We start from the raw sequence: 14,739 nt of genomic DNA on the forward strand, positions 1-14,739 counted from the left end.
TACCACAAAAAAAAGAGTTAACTTTGTGAGGTGATGAATGCATTAATTATCCTTTTTTTTGTGTGTGTGTGTGTGTGTGGGTCTACATTTATTTTTAAAGAATTATTTCTTTCAAAATGAAAATGAGTCACAATGGCTGCTTTGCTAGACACAGTTACTATTACACTGCTCTTGCTTTATTGACTAGTTCTTAATCCTGAGGCTTATACCTGGGATAAACAGGCTTTAGGCATTTGTGAATGACACAGTCGACAACTGAGCTGCAAACAGAATGAGGTCATGGGGCACAAGGCTGTGATTCTTCTCATGTTAATGACAGTAATGTAAGTCTGATACATGAGCAGTGTGCATTCAGAACACTCATACCTGATAGCAGGTCGGGAAAAGAGAACAGGGACTCCAGTTTAAGGGTGGAAAACTGAGAAGTCATAACTACCCCAAAGATGTGAAGGAAACCACAAAAGACATGGGCCGGATTCTGCTGTAAAAAGGAAACGTATCACTCCTTTGGGGTTGATACACCAACAACCTCAGCCCACTGTCATCTTGCCTCTTTCAGAGCTTTAACTACTATTTAATTTTATGGAAAAGTAGACATCCCCAAACAAAAAGAGTGCTATTCACCAAAAGAAAGAGGTCTTATCAGCATGGAACTTAATAAGGAAAAGTATTTATTTGTGCCTTGCACAATTTTTGAAAGCTGTTATTGCTATTCAATTTTTGGTATTTACTATAGTGCTGGGTGCAAAGTCAACAAAAGAAAAGCTTATTGAATAAATGAATTACAGGATTAATGAAATGATACAGTAATTTCTTGAGAGCTCATATTCCATTATAGTGACCCTTCTAGGCAGCCCTGAAAGGGTTTGGGCTACAGAAGAGTTCAGCGCATGCCACAAATGTGCTTGATCTGCTATAAAATATATCAATTTTCAAGAATGTAATGCTTACATGAGGTAAAACTTGGAGGTCACCACCCCCAAACTAGCATATGCCAGCCTGCTTTAAGGTAAATATAAAAAACTTGAACTGCTCAGTGTTAAATTAACCAAAGTTTCCTTCTAGGTCCCTCAAAAGAAAGAAATGTGTGTGAGGAATATTTGAAACACTCGCTTTTAGATGAATGAAATGATACAAATCACAATCAGTACAAACTAATAATTGAACAACAGTGGAATAACAAAACATGAATTTGACTGTTTTGGTACAGAGTGGTCCGAACGGTTTGCTCACATTTGTTAAAATCCGAACTGAAACAACGACATGTATAAAAGAATAGATAAAGTGGTTCCTGCACAATAGTCTGGTGTATCGTAAACTTCCAATCCCTGCTTTCTACTGATCAGGCCGTGCAGCCTCAGGAGAGCAGTCAGGGTGACTTGAAACTGTCTTCACTGGAGATTCCCTCCACTTGACATGCTCACTTCACATCCCAGCACAAGTGGTCACTGAGACTTTATGACTTGCTTTCTTCTTCCTCTGGTATTGTTTCCCAGATTGGCTTCTTGATGTGTTCTGGTAACTGTTCTAATTTTGTCTTTGTAACTTCCATGGCAACTCCTTCAGGTAAGTTTCACTGAATATATTCCAAGTAGACATCTGCTGTACTCCCAGTGAGATGTTCTAACTCTAAACATCTGTAAAGTGCTCTCATTTCATACTGAACCCTGTGCTTCTTGAAAACATGCACTGATTTGAGAAGAGTAAATCGCTCTATTTTCCTTGGAGGTTCATGTTCTTTAACAGAGATACCAAGTTCTTTAGCAGCAAGTGCAACAAAATATTCATAACTGTCCAATACAGTCTTATCATGGCCTTTTACTAAAACTGATAGGCGCTTATATAACGTGTCTGGTTCATCAGAAACGGTTATCGTAGGCTTGGTCAAATCCTTGGGAACATCAATGTGTAGGTTTGAAAACTGTACCCACTTCATATTGGTGAGAAGAAGGCCACCATTTTTGGCTGTACTGCTCCTAGAACTGCATACAGAAAAATTCCTTGAACCCTGCCAGAGACGCCATCCCAGGGGCCCAAATGCTACTCGCGCCGCCATCTTGCCGTTCTGCATTAATTATCTTGATCTTGGTAACCATTCTACCATGTATATGTATATCAAATCATCATGTTTTACACTTTAAATACATACATACAATTATATTTTTTAGTTATTCCTCAATAAAGTTAAAAAAGAAATAAGGACAAAGCTGGAAGCAAGTTGTGTATCTGATAAGCAGTTATTGTTCAAAGTACTTAAAAACTATATAACTCAGGAGAAGAAGAACAGTCAATTAAAAAATGGGCAGAGGAACTGAATAGACATCTTTTCAAAAAAGACATAAAAATGGCCAACAGGTACATGAAAATATGCTCAACTAGTCATTAGGGAAACACATATCAAAACCACGATAAGCTATCACCTCACACCTGTTAGAATGGCTATTATCAAAAGACGAGTGATAACTAGCATTGGCAAAGATATGAAAAAAAGGTAACCCTTGTGCATTATTGGTGGGAAAGTAAATTGGTGCAGCCACTATGAAAAACAGTGTGAATATTCCTCAAAAATTAAAAATAGAACTACTGTGTGATCCAGCAATACCACTTCTGGGGATAAAGCCAAAGGAAATGAAAACGGGATACTGAGGCAATAACTGCACTTCCATGTCCATTGCAGCATTATTCACAATAGCCAAGATATGGAACATACACACACACACACACACACATAAACACACACACACACACACACATACATATATATAGAATGGAATGTTTTTCAGTCATGAGAAAGAAGGAAATTCTGCCATTCATGACAACATGGATGAAACTTAAGGGCATTATGGTAAGTGAAATAAGTCAGACAGAGAAGGACAAATACTGCATGTATCACTTATATGTGCAGTCTAAAAAAGCTCAATTCATAGAAATGGAAAATAGAATTGTGGTTATCGGGGGTGGGAGAAATGGGGAGATACTGGTGAAAGAGTACAAACGTTCAGTGATAAGATAAATAAGTTCTGGAAATCTAATGTACAACATGGTCATATAGTTAACGATACTATATTATGTTCTTAAAAGTTGCTAAGAGAGTAATCTTAAATGTTCTCACCACACACATACAAACAAGGTAATTATGTGATGTGATGGAGGTGTTAGCTAACACTATGGTGATAATCATTTTGCAGTATATAAGTGTATCTAATCAAAACACTGTATTCCTTAAACTTACACAATATTATATGTCAATTATATCTCAATACAACTAGAAAAAAATCTCATTTATTTCTCTTTAATCATTTGAAAAATGAGATTAATAAGTCTCACTTCACAGGATTGTTATAAGAATTAGAGGTAATGCATGTAAAAAAACTAATACTTAATGGGATTTCAGAATTGACAGCTCATTCTTAGGACTGACATGTACAATCACCTGATAAAGTAGGCAGGGCAGTTATCCTCATTTCCATTTCCATTCTTCAGTAGCAACTGAAGCTCAGGAAAGATCAAAATGGAAAATCCAATCACTAGTAGGTAGTGATTTAGGCTTGAATTTAAGCCTTTTGATTGCCAGCCCAACTTTTTTTCTTCTCTCTGTTCTGTCTCCTTTCTTCCTCTCTGCACATGGAAGCAGGGAACTGGCCTGAAGATGAATGTGTTGGAAGATGAAGAGTCTAATGTTTCTGCCTGTGTGCTCCTGTATATCTATACACTTGAACCAAGGAAGTGGGTAAATATGGTCTAAAAGACCCCTCGCACTCTTTGCCTAGCTTACCTTTGGCACTTCTTCCTGAAGGGCTTAAAGTGTAGGCAATATCTATATTCCTATTGATACACATGCTTTCCCTCAAATACACCAGGCATTTGCATTGTCTATTGCCTCTATTCCCTTTGTTAGCTTCTTCTGAACTATACTTCCCCATTGCATTCCTGGCCTTGTAAAGAAAACAAAAACCTGGCCCCAAAACCAAAACCAAACCAAACAAAACATCCTACAAAGCAAAAGCCATGAGACCAAACCAAAGATCACTTCTTCGCAGTAGCTTCTCCTTACCCTTCCCAAAGAGAAAAGATTACCTCCACATCTGTGTCCTTTTTGCATCTGTACTTACATTATCCTCACATTTTGGAATGGGTTTCTTTTGCATGTTTGTATCACTTTTTTGCCTGAAAGCTCTTTAAGAAGGGGAGCATGTGCATGCCACTTTTGTAGTCAGTGTCTAGCATGTTGTCCCGTAGTACACTGTACTTGCTCCAAAAATGCAGGCTGACGTAAATTCAATTGAATTTGTTCTTCTAAGAGAAGGTAAATAGTGAAAGAAATGTAACTTGTCTATATATAGAATAATTAGAGACACCAATAAAAGTGTTTAGCATAAGACTGGCTACTGTGGAGTTGTGATGTTGCTGCTGTATATTTGTTTGCAAATGGTATAATAATATGTATATAAATTCATACGTCTATTAAAACACAAATAATATAGCAAGGCAGAGAACATAGATGTTGCTGCTTGGAATTTTCTTAGCATTCTGGGCTTTGCTAAAAAAATAAGAGCTATGTTAAGAGTGCTAAATTGAAATTGCCAGACTATCCAGTTATTGGGGGAACATGGTAAGGTGTAAAGTTATGCAAATGAACACAGGAAATTGATCAGACTTAAAGAGTGAACAAAATAGAATAAAACCAAACTTGCTGCCCCAAAATGCCATCAAGGTCCTTGCTTTGCTATCCTGGGGAATTTTTTTGTCCGTGCAAGATACCCTGGGACCAAGTAAGAGATAATTCATTTCAAAATGAGATGGCCTATTTTTGGAGTACTGCCCTGAATTTTCCCTTTTGCCTATAATAATCTATTGTCCTGGATACCAAAAATAGTGTGTGGCAGGGATTATTTAAAGCTCTTCAGCAGAAGGCAGTTATGCAGCCTGCTGAACTTCTTAGAACAAAAGAAGTAAGTTTCAGTTAAAGGGAACTTTGAAATGGTCTGTGGAGCCATGGAGCCATGTATGCTGGTACCATCAGTATTTTTGTTTTCCTTTATTTTCTCAGAGTTGGAGAAAGCCCCAAAGACCAGATAGGGTAGAAATCTGACATGATAAAAATTAATTGGAGGGCTTCCCTGGTGGCGCAGTGGTTGAGAGTCCGCCTGCCGATGCAGGGGAACACAGGTTTGTGACCCGGTCTGGGAAGATCCCACATGCCGCGGAGCGGCTGGGCCCGTGAGCCATGGCTGCTGAGCCTGCGCGTCCGGAGCCTGTGCTCCGCAATGGGAGAGGCCACAACAGTGAGAGGCCCGCGTACCGCAAAAAACAAAACAAAACAAAAAATAATAATAATTGGTAGGCTTTAGTTGGGAAAATCCACCTCAAAAACAAATAAATAAAATGTAAGGAAACATTTTATAACTGTGATGTTTATTTAAGTTGGATGATACTGGGGCACCAGGAGGGGCCACTGCTTTTTGCATAAATATCCTTAAACAGGAGTCCCAATCCACTGGGCTACATGACTTCTTCACCAAGGGGCTCAAGAAGCTATAATGCTCGTCAACTATTTGAAGGATGTTTTTGTTTCCTAACACTGCTGTAAAAGAATACCAAAACCTTAGCTATAATAAACCTTTAAAACCATAACCCTTTAAATCAGCACAAATTTATACTATTAAAATTCTGGACTTCATAAGTCTGAGATAAGATTCACTGGGCTAAAGCCAAAATATTGGCAGAGTAGAGTCCTTTTAGAAGCTCTGGAGAGAGGATCCATTACTTTGCCTTTTCCAGCTCCTAGTAGCCACCTTTATCCCTGGATGGTGGTCCCTTCCCTCATCTTCAAAGCACATCACTCCAGTCTCTGTGTTCATCATCAGTTTGCCTTCTCCTCTGTAGGCAAATATCCCTCTGTCTCTCCCTTATAAGAATATTTGTAATTACACTTAAGTCGACTTAAAGAAACCAGGATAGTCTACCCATCTCAATATTATTAATCAGATCTGCAAAGTCACTTTTGCCATATAAGGTAACATTCACAACTTCTGAGGATTAGGATGTGGATACCTTTTGGCAAGGGGTGGGGAGCATTATTCAGTCTAGCACAAAGGGCTATCAAGTAGAAGAGGAATTAACCTCATTTTGTGTGACACTGAACATAACCAGCCATGGCAAGACACATTTTTGAAATTTGAAAGGAAGTATTTTGGATTTATTAGAACTTTCCAAAAGTGGATAGAACTCCCTTGGGTGTATGACAAGATGTTAAACTGGAATTACAACTATGGCACCACAGTATAACAGGACATTCCAAAGAGAAGTGCTGGACAGAAACACAGATTTCCAAAGAAGATGACTCCGCAAGAAGACCATCAGGGGTCAAGAGATTGGAGATGGGGAAGGATTTTCAAAGAGATTTCTTTAGAGGGAGCTTGTCTCTTCTCTCTTTCTCACAGGGAATGTGGCAAGGGTGCTCTCTCCTTTATGTCCAGCCTAGAGGGAGTGGGCTTCAAAGAGACCACTCTAAAAGAGAGGAGGCTTGGACTAGTGTGTGACCAGCAAGAGACTTTGGCCATCAGTCTCAGTGGGTAGTGCAAAAAGAAACAGATGCTCTGTAATGGAAGAAACTGCCCTTTCTCCAATGGTGAGTCGAAGGTGAACGAGGCCCAGAGAACATATGTGGGAACTTTAGTAAAGTCCTGCTTAATACGATTTCTACTGAAAAATGAAGGGAGTCCAGTGGAGGATCTGGATAGGGAGGATCACAGGAAAATCAGAAGCTGAGGAGGGAGGCAGAGCAACAAGCCAAAGGGTGGGACCTCTGGTATCCTGGGAGTCACCTCACAGGGGCTCAGCAGGAGAGCCTCTGAAGAATCTGTCAACTCCATATACTCAGGAACTATTGGTTTTAGTCATCAGCCAGAATCATGGACTGTGGAGCCAACTTAAGGCTGCACTTATGACTCCAACTTTTGTGAGGTCTTAAACTTACAGATATTGAGAGGCTCTCTTTAAGAAAAAGATAAAGCATCACAAGTACAAAATTAGCTAAAAGGCCATGGAAGAGGCCTTTGCAAATGAAGAGCTCTAAAGTTTGATTTCAGTAGCTTTATGGTAAGTTCATAAAGTTAAGAATTTTCTGCTGCCTTTCCTCCTTCTCCCTTCTTATACTCAAATGCCAGAAGGGTCTGAGAACAAGATTAGCTAGGCAAGCCAAGAAGAAAGGGGCAGATCACCCACTAAGGGTTGGAAGAGATTTGTGTCTTTGGATGAATACTGAAGTGTTGAAAAGAATATTGAATTGAATATTTAACTACAGAATTGAGAATGTACATTTGTGATTTAAAAAGACTGCAGCACTGTGCATTAGCCATGAGTGACCAGAAACCATGAGTTCTGCCTATTTCTATTTAGAGGCTGGAATAAACTTCTCCCACCAAGTATCTATTAAAGTGACAATGGAAAGTAAAAATTTGTGTTTTGAATATATTCCATGAGCTGTGCTTATTCGATATACAGGTTATAGGCATTGGTGAGTTCAACATCACTAGTATGCACAAACAGTGATAACATGTCAGGGACGTTGTAGAAGAGCTTGAGGCATCTCAAGTGAGTTAAACTAAATGGTCTTTAAGGTCACTCTAGTTCTCATGATTTCTGGTTCTTCTATGCTTCTCAACCACTGATAACAGAGCCTTTCCTAAGAAAAGTTTTGACAGGGAAGATGAGAAGCCAGAGAAAAGGCAGAAGATGGTGTTAGGTTGATTATATATGTTTATATATGTATATATGATTATACATAAGTGAAATGAATGACTGTGGTGACAAGGGACAGGAAGGAGGAATTAGGATTTAATTGTTATTATAAGGTAGTGAAGTATCATAGTGTTATTTGAAAATGAACTTGGATTAGTTGTATATTACAAACTCCAGGGCAACTACTAAAAGGAAAAAGAGAAGTATAACTGATATATTAAGAAAGCAGAGAAAATGAAATAACAAAATTCTCAATTAAAACCACAAATGGCAGAAAAAGAGAGGAAGATAAACACAGGAATAAAGAATAAGAGCAAAAAATAGAAAGTTGTAACAAATATAGTAGATATCAATCTATATCAATAGTGACTTTGAACATCCATGGTCTAAGTACACCAAGTAAAAGACAGAGATTGCCAAAGTGGATGCAACAGTTAAGTATATATTGCTTACAAGAAACTTGCTTTAAATATAAAGACACATGTAAATTAAAAGTAAATGAATGGAGAAAGATATACCATGCTAACACTAATCAGAAGAAAGCAGGAATAGCTATATTAATTTCAGACAGAGCAAACTTCAGACCAAGAATAGTTATCAGTAATAAAGAGGGGCATTACATAATGATAAAAGGGTGAATTCTTCAGGAAGACATAACAATCCTGAAAATGTATATGCCTAACAAAGGAGCATCAAAATATGTGAGGCAAAAACTAATAAAACTGCAAAAGTAAATAGATGAACCACCATCATGGTTGGAGACTCAACACCCCTCTATCAGAAATGCACAGATCTGGCAGGCAGAAAATCAATAAGAACATAGTTTAACTCAACAACATTGTCAATGACCTAGATATCATTGACATTTATGGATTCTTTTATTAAACAACTGCAGAATACACATTCTTCTCAAGCTCACATGGAACATTCATCAAGATAGACTGCATTCTGAAACACACTGTAACGAATTTAAAAGACTAGGAATCACATAATACCTGTTCTCAGACCTTGATGGAATTATACTAAAAATCAGTATCACAAAGATAGCTGGAAACTCCCAAAATAATTGAAGGCTAGACAACATACTTCTAAGTAAAACATGGGCAAAGAAGAAATCTCAAGAGGGATTTTTAAATATTTTGAACTAAATGAAAATAAAAATACAACTTATCAAAATTTGTGGGATGCAGTGAAAGCAGTGCTTAGAGGAAAATAATAAAATAGCATTAAATGCATATACTAGAAAAGAGAAAAGATCTAAAATTAATAATTTAAGTGTCTACATTAGGAAACTAGAAAAAGAAGAACAAATTAAATCCAAAATGATCAGAAGAAAAAAATACTAAAAATTAGGGCAGAAATCAATGAAATTGAAAATAGAAAGTCTGTAAAGAAAATCAATGAAGCCAAAAGCTGGTTCTTTGAAAAGATCAATAAAATCGATAAGCTTCTAGTCAGGTTGACCAAGAAGAAATGCGAAAGTATACAAATTACTAATATCAGAAATGAAAGAGAAAACATCACTACAGATCCCATGGACATTAAAATAATAATCAAAGAATTCTATGAACTCTATGCTCACAAATTTGATAACCCAGATGAAAGGGAGCAATTCCTTGAAAGACACAATCTACCAAAAGTCACATAAAAAGAAATAGATGATATAAATAGGCCAATATCTATTAAAGAAATTGAATCAGTAATTAATAACCTTCCAAAACAGAAAGCACCAGATGGTTCACTGGTGAATCCTACCAAATATTTAAGGAGGAAAACATGCCAATTCTCTATAGTCTCTTTCAGAAGACAGAAACAGAGGTAATACTTCCTAATTCATTCTGTGAGGCCAGCATTATCCTAATACCAAAACTAGACAAAGATATTAGAAGAAAAGAAAACTACAAGCCAATGTCTCTCATGAATATAGACAAAAATTCTCAACAAAATATTAGCAAATCAAATCCAACAATGCATAAAAAGAATTATATACCACCAGCAAGTGGAATTTATTTGAGGTATGTAACCCTGGTTCAATATTCTAAAATCAATTTATGTAACATATCGCACCTAAAAATGTTATGTAACATAACAGCCTAAAAATAAAAATCATATGATTGTATCAATAGATGCAGAAAAAGCATCTGACAAAATCCACCAGCATTCATGATAAATGCTCTCAGTAAACTAGGAATAGAGGAGAACTTCCTCAACTTGGTAAAGAATATCTACAAAAAACCGACAGCTAACATCAGATTCAATGGTGAGAAACTTGAAGCTTTTCCACTAGGATCAAGAACTAAGCAATGATGTCCTGTCTCACCACTTCTTTTTAACATTGTACTGGATATCCTAGTTAATGCAACAGGACAAGAAAAGGAAATAAAAGCTATCCAGATAGGGAAGGAAGAAATAAAACTGTCTTTGTTCACAGGTGACACGATTGTTTAGACAGAGAATCTGAAAGAATTGACAAAAAACAAAAACAAAAACTCCTGGAACTAATAAGTGATTATAGCAAGGTTGCAAGACACAAGATTAATATACAAAAGTCAATAACTCTCCTATATGCCTGCAATAAATAAATGGAATTTTAAATTAAAAACAAATATCATTTACATTAGCACCCCCCAAAAATTAATACTTGGGTATAAATCTAAATCTCTCTCTCTCTCTGTATATATATATATATATATATAAAAATGATCTATATGAAGAAAACTATAAAACTCTGATGAAAGAAATCAAAGAAGAACTAAATAAATTGAGAGATATTTTGTTTATGTACAGGAAGACTAAATATTGTCAGCACATCAGTTCTTCCCAACTTGGTCTATAGGTTCCACACAATCCCAATCAAAATTTCAGCAAGTTATTTTATGGATATTGACAAACTGATTCTAAAGTTTATACAGGAAGGCAAAAGACCCAGAATGGTCAACACAATATTGAAGAAGAAGAACAAAGTACTGGAGTACTGACACTACCTGATTTTAAGACTTACTATAAAGCTACAGTAATCAAGACAGTGTGGTACTGGTGAAATAATAGAAAAATAGATCAATAGAACAGGCTAGTGAACTTAGAAATAGACCACATAGATACAGCCAACTGATCTTTGACAAAGGAGCAAAGGCAATTCATGGAGCAAAGATACTCCTTTCAACAAATGGTGCTGGAACCATGGCCATCCACATGCAAAAAATTAAATCTAGACACAAACCTTACACCCCTCAAAATTAACTCAAAATGGATCATAGAAATAAACTTAAAACTCAAAACTACAAAACCCCTAGAAGATAACATATGAGAAAATCAAGATGACCTGGGGTTTGGTGATGACTTTTTTAGATACAACACCAAAGGCATAATTTATGAAAGAAAGAATTGATAAGCTGGACTTCATTAAAATTTAAAAAGTTCTGCTCTGCTAAAGACATTGTCAAGAGAATAAAAAGACAAGCCACAGACTGAGAGAAAATACTTGCAAAAGACACATCTGATAAAGGACTATAATCTAAACTATATAAAGAATCCTTAAGACTTGATAAACAATAAGAAAACAAACAATCTGATAAAAAAATGAGACAGGGCTTCCCTGGTGGCACAGTGGTTGAGAGTCCGCCTGCCGATGCAGGGGAACACAGGTTCGTGCCCCGGTCCGGCAAGATCCCACATGCCGCAGAGCGGCTGGGCCCATGAGCCATGGCCGCTGAGCCTGCGCGTCCGGAGCCTGTGCTCCACAATGGGAGAGGCCACAACAGTGAGAGGCCTGCGTACCAAAAAAAAAAAAAAAAAGAGAGAGAGACAAAGACCTTAACAGACACCTTACCAAGGAAGATATACAGATGGCAAATAAGAATATGAAAAGATGCTCCACATGATATGTCATTGGGGAAATGTAACTTAAAATAATAATGAGATACCATTACACACTATTAAGTGACCCAAATCCAGAACACTGATAAATATCAAATGCTGGCAGTGAGGTGAAGCAACAGGAACTCTCATTCATTGCTAGTGAGAATGCAAAATGGTTCAGTCACTTGGGAAGACAGTTTGGCAGCTTTTTACAAAACTAAATATACTCTTACCATATGATTCATCAATTGTGTTCCTCAGTATTCACCCAAAGGAAGTGAAAACATGTCTACACAAAAACCTGTACATGGATATATATAGCAGCTTTCTTCATGACTGCCAAAACTTGGAAGCAACCAAGAAGTCCCTCAGGTGGTGAATGGATAAATAAACTGTGGTATAGAAGACAATGAAATATTATTCAGTCCAAAAAGAAATGAGCTATCAAGCCATGAAAAGACATGGATGAACCTTAAATGCATATTTATTTATTTATCTTTTGCGGTACACGTGCTTCTCACTGTTGTGGCCTCTCCCGTTGCGGAGCACAGGCTCCGGACGCGCAAGCTCAGCGGCCATGGCTCACGGGCCCCGCCGCTCTGCGGCATGTGGGATCTTCCTAGACTGGAGCACGAACCCGTGTCCCCTGCATCGGCAGGCGGACTCTCAACCACTGCGCCACCAGGGAAGCCCCTAAATGCATAGTATTAAGTGAAAGAAGCCAGTCTAAGAAGACTGCATATTGTATGAATCCAGTATGACATCTAGACAAGGCAAAAGTATGGGGATGGTAAAAAAGATCAGTGGTTGCCAGAGGTTGGGCCAGGAGGAGGGATGAATAGACACAGCACAGAATAGGTTTACAGCAGTGAAATACTCTGTATGGTACTATAATGGTAGACATGTGTCATTATACATTTGTCCCATTCCAAGGAATATACAACACCAAAGTGAACTCTGATGCAAGCTATGGACTGTGGTGATCATGAAGTGTCAATCAATGTAGGTTCATCAATTGTAATAAATGTACCACTCTGGTGGGATATATTAATAATAGGGAGGCTATGCATGTGTGGAAATCTCTGTATCTATCATCTACTTAATTTTGTTGTGAAACTAGAACTGCTTCAAAAAATAAAGTCTATTAAGAAAATAATTTTAAAAATACTACTGTCCACACCCAAGCATTTGCATGCCTTTGTGGGGGCCCCTGTTCAAAATGTATGTGGAAGAATAAGTTTATAGCTGAAACTCATTTTTAAAGTTGGTTTATCTCCAAATGTATGAGTGTTTTATTACTGTTATTATAAATGCCCTTTAATGCAGGCCTTCTCATTCATTAGCTTAGAGAGTTCCAAAGTTAAATGAAAAACAAGTTTCTTAACAAGCTTACAGACCTTAAAGCCCTTAGAGTGGATGGAAGAAATGAGTGTTACAAAGCTTTATAGATATTGATAGGATTGCTTTATTCTGAAATGATGACATAAATAAGCCTCTTCAAAGGCTTCAATGAGTCTATCATGGAAATTGCCATGTAAGTTTTGGGAACTTGATAAGCTTTGGAACTTGGGCATAAATAATACATTCCCCAGCAAAACTTGAGCCACTACTTTTACTGGCATGTTCACAAATTTCTAAAGCTTCACAATGGCAATTTCCAAAAAGGCAACCCTTAAGCTAACATTTTGTGTGTGTGCATATTATTTTCTGTTTTGAATTGAGGAAATAAATTTTCTCTTAAGAAAGTAGGAAAGTTGATGTTCAGTGTTTACTGTATGCCTGGAACTTTAACTCATTTTATCCTGACAACAAATCAGTAAGGTCAGTATTGTTATTTCTTTTAGATATAAGGAAACTAAGAGGCACTGAGAATAACAGTAGCTAAGGCTTATATAACGATATGTATCAGGCAATGTTTCAAATACTTTTTGCATATATGGGTGGATTTAGTTCCTCAAAACAACTTTATAAAGGTAGGAACCATTATTATGTCTTTTTTGCAGATGAGAAAACTGAAGCACAGAAAGATCAGTGACTTGTTCAAGGTAAGTGATAGAAGCCAGAATGGAGATGCAGGTAGACTGGCTCAAGTCAAACCCTTTAACCACTAAGCTATAGCCTTAAAAATAGCAAAAGGCCTTACAGCAAGGCAATGGTAGAGTTATTTTTTCTTATCTCTCTAATCCTTTAAGTCTTTCTCTTTCTTCAGGGTTCAAGTTTCCACTAAAATGAGAGTCATTATTATACCCTGACTCTCAGGGTGCTGTTGGGATACATTATTTCCCTGAGCTGCCATGGCCATATTATTTGTAGTTCTACTTAGCAAGCATTTAACTCTGATTTAGCTGTTTACATGTAAGCTCTTTGAAGATAGAGACTAATATCTTATTATCTCTAAGCAACCAACATTTGTACAGTAGTGGCTGCTCTGGAAATTTTGAAATGAAAAAGTGGACTATCTATTTCCATTTTTAAGCAACGGTGTTTTCTTTTTTTGTTCTATGCTAAAGGGGCAAATATAACATGAATGAAAAGGTCTGTAGGTGACAATATTATATAGAAGACTGAGTAGTTTAAACCTGAATTGATAACACTCAGAAGGAAAGAATGTCAACTAAATGCCAAACTTAAGCTAACAGAAATAATGCAATGTAAACTGAAAAAAATTTTAGAATACAATAAACACAATAAAATTACTATCTTCTCTACACAAACGTAACTTCTCTTAAACTCCATTGGCCAATAGGTACTGGAGGCATGAGTTTGAAACATGAGCCCCCCATGTGGAGCCCTAAGCCACTACTCACTGGTCACTGGGAGTACATGGCCTATATCACTCAGAAGATACCACTTCAGATTCTTCAAGGCTGAGATGTAAAGCCCAGAGACAGAGACATCTACCTTCTGCTCCTAGTGCTGGGGCTCAGGTGGGTTGGCCCAGGCATGTGTGTTGCAGTGAAAGCAGCACTGAACATGGAGTCATATGATCTGGGCTTAAAGCCCAGTCCTGACACTCCCTAGTTATGTGCTGGGGCAAGTTCCTGATCTGCAGTTTCTTCATTTGCATAATGGGTGTAAAAATACTGCCACGTTGTGTTGATTAAAGGGTTGACTGAGATTCTGTTTGTGAAAGTCTCT

At 37.3% G+C, this 14,739-nt stretch overlaps 1 pseudogene; it reads right to left on the bottom strand.

Moving 5' to 3' along the window:
* Positions 1 to 1,450: 1,450 nt before the first annotated feature.
* Positions 1,451 to 2,056, bottom strand: LOC112406357 (28S ribosomal protein S10, mitochondrial pseudogene; annotated as a pseudogene).
* Between the last annotated feature and the right edge of the window lie 12,683 nt (positions 2,057 to 14,739).

The sequence above is a fragment of the Neophocaena asiaeorientalis genome, unplaced genomic scaffold (assembly GCF_003031525.2).
Source record: "Neophocaena asiaeorientalis asiaeorientalis breed wild unplaced genomic scaffold, Neophocaena_asiaeorientalis_V1.1 scaffold188, whole genome shotgun sequence".
Lineage (NCBI taxonomy): Eukaryota > Metazoa > Chordata > Mammalia > Artiodactyla > Phocoenidae > Neophocaena > Neophocaena asiaeorientalis.